General features: G+C 47.7%; 1 protein-coding gene across 8 annotated transcripts in view; it reads right to left on the reverse strand.

Annotated features, from left to right (window-relative positions):
• Positions 1 to 3,142, reverse strand: part of TBC1D1 (TBC1 domain family member 1) — a 99,159-nt gene extending 96,017 nt beyond the window's left edge. For 3 of the 8 annotated variants that reach the window (XM_015624249.2, XM_015624248.2, XM_015624247.3), the window contains exon 1: positions 2,708 to 2,805. The gene's annotated coding sequence lies outside the window, so the exon portion shown is untranslated. Of the gene's footprint in view, positions 1 to 1,976; positions 1,998 to 2,177; positions 2,326 to 2,707; positions 2,807 to 2,970 lie in introns of those variants that run through there. The other 5 variants (XM_015624246.2, XM_015624243.2, XM_015624245.3 and 2 more) reach the window with 4 other exon arrangements.
• Between the last annotated feature and the right edge of the window lie 1,839 nt (positions 3,143 to 4,981).

Here is a 4,981-nt window from a genome sequence, read left to right on the forward strand (position 1 = left end):
AAATTTTGACAGTGGCAAAGCATTGTCCTCCTTTTGTCCTTTCTTCTCAACAGGACTAAATTCAACATGGACATGAAGCCAGAAGTTTTCAATTATTGTTCAGAACATTGGTAATTGCAGACTTAAGCAACCCTTTACTCTCCTCCAGCTCTTTCCCTACTTAGGTAGTTATTGGAGTGCTGGGACTCACAGCAGACCTGACAAGCTTAGGAGATGTGTCAAGCAGGGACAGTGAGAGCTTCACACAGAAATGAATAAATGAGGGGTTTGAGCTGGGAGTTGAACAGAAAGATGCCATCTTCCTCGACCTTTGCAGTTCTTCTGAGAGACAACTGTGCAGTTCCTCCACATCAGGCTTGGGACATGACACCAGCTTTAGTTTATATAAGCCTCTCTAAGTCAGTTTTCTCCCTTTCAAGAAGCTAAGCAAAAAATGCAACCATACAGCAAGGTGTTATGATAAACGGCTGGTGCTAAACAGCACAAATTTGTTCAGCTCCTCTCTGCAAGGCATTAACACTGAACCCTGTTGACAAATGGAACCAGAGGAACTGGTACTGACTGCACTTCACCACTGATTATTTTAGCAGAAATATCATACTACTTAAGGATTATGAGGAGCCCTGGCATGCAGCCAGAACTCTGGAACACTAGCCAGAACTAAATACCACTTGTCTCCCTCTCTTTCTGATCCCTAACTGAAATTTACATTGTCTTTCCTCAAGATGACAGATTTCTCTATCCACCTGGCAGAATATATAGAAAAACACAAATGAGAATATATATATTAAGTTTTTCAGGACACTGCTAAGTACAGTGTTCAAAAAGGTTTTTATTTAATTCAAATAGGTACTTGGAAGCATGACACATCCCTATTGTTGCAAGGATATTCTTTTTATTTCATAGTTACTTATTATATGCTGTTTCCTTCTGAAGCTATGGTTTGCTCTGGGCAACAGCATTTGCAAGTCCAGCAACCAATCTGCCTCAGAAAGTAGCTTTAATTTCCATTATTTTTTCATTAAATGCTGACTTTTCAAAGATGTAATGCTTAAATGCAACTCAGCAACTCCAGATTGCAATCCAGATTTGACCATTTACTCTGGTACTGGTTCCAGTAATAAACACATCTAAAATATTTACCAGTACAGCCAGCGTTTATATCACTCCTCAAGTAAGTTTTAAAAATAGGCTATTAATAAAAAAAAAATGCAACAGAATGGTAGTATGTTCTTGATTACAAACACACACATTTATAATCAACTATCAAATGAAGAAAATAGCTATTCCTGCCCATAACGCCTGTTGCTATTTCCTTACTCAGGTCCATGGAAATTAATATGCTGATGATTGAAGTGCTCTGACTCAGAAGACAGCTGAATAAAATATTGAGCTGTTCTGTGCTCTAAATGCACTAATGCACTAAAAAAAACCAAATCAACACAACTTTGTAAAAGAAAACTTGCTAGGTGAATTACATTATGAACAGCATTCTTTTCTGTTCAATCGCATATCCACAGCCAAAATGCATTCAACTTTGCAATTAACCAAATTAAAGTGAAAAAAGTGTCAAGTCATCCACATACCACTGAATGTGTTTCACTTTCCTTCCATCCTGACGTTCTCACCTGCAAACATTTCTACTTTTGTGTATTACCTGTGATTTTCGGCATTCCTATATAAGAACCCGTGAGAAATTTCTATTTCAGCACATACAAGTGCTAAAAGTATAGTCATATGCATCAGCTCAGATGAGCTCCAAAATTCGCTATTCAGAAAATGTGTAATTTATTAATTTTGACCCACGATGTTCCATTCAATCTCTGGGCTTAACGCAGACACAAATCCCACCATCTGCACTACTGAAGGTTCCTACAGCAGATCTGCCGTGTTAGCCTCTCTCCCAAATAAAACACAGCACACAAAGGCCCCAATCTTTTCAAACTGTGCTATAAATAACCACATTCGTTCCATACCTCTCGTGAACGCAGTTTCAAGAGATCATTGCCTTGCTGGCTTAGTTCGCGAATTTAAAGGGCCCTAAGAGCACTGTGCCGCTGCGGGCGGATTGGAAGTTACTTCTGGTGGTGCCAGGGAAGGAAAGGTCCGCTTTTGCCCAGGCAAGAGCCGCTTTGCTGCTCCGAGACGGAGCGGGCTCTGGGAGGAGTTATACTCACCGATTTTGCGTAGGTGGGCGAGGAAACGGCAGACAAAAGAGAAGAAGAACTAAAGGCACCTGAGGTCACTGACAGATTAAATTCAAGCGGGTCTTTCGGTTATTCTGAGGAGCCAGCTCTCCCAGAACACCGCCAACCGAGAACAGCGGCACCGGCGCCCCCGTCCCCGCTGCCCGGCCGCCCCGTCCGGCAGCAACGCTGTTCCCTCAGGCAGAGCAGCGGTTCCGCCGGGAGCCAGGGCGCGACCCCGCCGCGGCGGCCGGGAGCGCGCAGCCCGCCCTTCCCGCCGCGGCCAGGAGCGGGGCCCCGGCCGGAGCCGCCCGGCGCCGGGCACTGCTCCCCCTCGCAGCGCGGATGCCGTGCTCCTCGCCACAACTCTTCACTTCCTCTGCGCCAAAAGCTGCTCTTCCTCCTTCCCCCCACTCTCCCAAAACGCTGCTCGGCCCCGCCGGCGCAGCTCCCCCGGGCCGGCCCGCAGCGGACGCACGGCGGCCCCACCGCTGCCCCCGACAGGCCCGGGCGCCGCTTACCGCCGCAGGATGTGCTCGCCGCAGGGAAGTGCCGTCGGCGGGCTGCGGCCGCGGGCTGACAGGCGCGGCCGGGCACCCCCCGCGCCGGGAGGCGGGCGGGGCCGGTAACGGGCTCCGGGACGGGCCAGGGGCTGCCCTCCGCCTCCTGCCCCTCTCCGCCGCCCGCCCCTCTCCGCTGCCTGCCCGCCGCCTCCTGCTCTGCCCTCCGCCTCCTGCTCTGCCCTCCGCCTCCTGCCCCTCTCCGCCGCCCGCCCCACCCCTACCTGCCGGCGGGCCGGGACGACAGGGACCCTCGCCGCACACCCGGCCAGGCCGCTCGCCAGCGCGGGCGAAAATAGCAACAGGCGGCTGGTCCCGGCACGGGGGGCCGGACAGCACGGGCGCCCGGCAGAGACGGCCGGCAGCCGGCGACAGGGGGACGCCCATGTCGCGACAGCGGGCGGCTGAAACTTCCTCCCCTCGCCCGTTAAGTTCCTCTTGAAGAGCGTTTTGGCGACACTGCCCCGTGTGTCTGGCACAGGTTGTTTTCTCTCGCGGAAAACGTGTTGTCGCTTTGCGGTAGTGAGCCTGGGCGATGGCGGGGTCAGCTGAAGTGGCGAGCGAAGGCTGCTCACAAAACTGGAACTAGCCCGGCTCGGGAGCTCTGAAGCGGTCAAGTCCCCACTCGGCTGTGGGCCCAGCCCTGGCCGCAGGGCAGCCTTTTGAGAGCTCACCTGAGTCACCTCGACGGCTTCCTCAAAGAAACCACACTTGCGTATGCATAAAATCATTGTAAGAATAGGTATTAGTTGGTCTTTCAGCTGCCAGAAAGGATAAGGCATGAATGGATCTGGAGACTTAATTATACTTCTCTGCGAGTGGAGATAATTAAGGCACCCTACATCCCCATTGTGCAAACCACTTTTGCACTCAATTAATTTCAAGTCTTCTTGGCAGTAAGACCAGTGATTTATTTACTTTTAAGCCTGTGTGCTTTTCTAGAATCAGAGCTTCCTAAAGGAAATCTGCTCTGCTGCTGTGAGGGAAACAATCAAGCTGTTAAATGCAAGCACAATGTTGCCACAGATTATGAGAAACAAGCAGATTCTGGTATCCAAGGACATCCTCTGCTTATAAAGTGTAGATACACATGTAGGTACAAAGTGCGTTGTGTCTCCATGACCTTTGGCATCTAGGTGTACTTCCATAGGATCGCTGCTAAGTGACTTGAGGTATGTAAGTAGCAGTTCACCCAGAGTGCTTGCTCCCAGTCTGTGCTCAGGTCATGGTTTGCTGCTTTCACTTCAGATACGGGAATAGGTACAAGTGCCTCTTGCTTTTCAGTGACATCTTTACAATCCTTGGAAAGAGGAATGCCATCTCCTTGTAACCAGTGCCTGTCTTTAGATTTTAAGCCATCGCAACTAAGGACAATGCTCTTACTCCAGTTATCACCCAATACCAGTACCTAAGTCAAGTATGCCCTTTTGCTCATTTTAAATTTGACTGAGCATTATATGCCTCTGGTAACCATGCTGTGGCAGAAGGTGAACCACAATTTCCACCCAGACAGCTCTGGTACTTCAGCTAAGGCTCATACTTTCAGAAATTACCAACCAACAATCTTAGGAAGACTCTTTTAGCTGCTTCACTGTTGCCTTTCAAAAAACATAATGAAACAGATAAGGATCCTATGAGACTATTTCTTGCTTCTTGGAAAATCCTTGAACAAAAACCGAAGTCAATACTAGAGCATCACAATTACAAATCACAAATACTTTCTTCTTTCTCCTCTTTGATATCGGTAAAGAAATCAGCCTCAGAGTGTTCAGCCTGCCTGCAATGAAAATTGCCTAATCATTACCTTTCAAGGCTACATTCAACAGCATTCCTTCTCTGCATCCTGATGCAGTGATGTTGGCTTCTACTTCCTGAAGCTGATCAGGAATACTAACCTTGATGAATGTGTATCTTATATAGTGCAAAAATGTACTGGGAAAGAAAGCAATTCAGCTTAACTACCTTTGATTAGTTTTGTACTTAGAGACAGAAAGCTTTTACTGGTGGTTATTTTTATTTACAATTAATTATATATATGTATGGCATCCAGCTGCCTTCAGCGTCAGAATCCTAAAAATCCCCAAACTTGTTAATACTTATAGTGGTGTTTAGCAACTGTTAATTTAATACCATATTAATATTACTATTTCCAGTGATTGTTAATCAAGGATATAAGAGTTGCTTGTTGGTGGTACGTGAAAATAAAAGCCATGACCACTGGAACTTTTAAAAGAA

The sequence above is a fragment of the Parus major genome, chromosome 4 (genome assembly GCF_001522545.3).
Source record: "Parus major isolate Abel chromosome 4, Parus_major1.1, whole genome shotgun sequence".
Classification (NCBI taxonomy): domain Eukaryota; kingdom Metazoa; phylum Chordata; class Aves; order Passeriformes; family Paridae; genus Parus; species Parus major.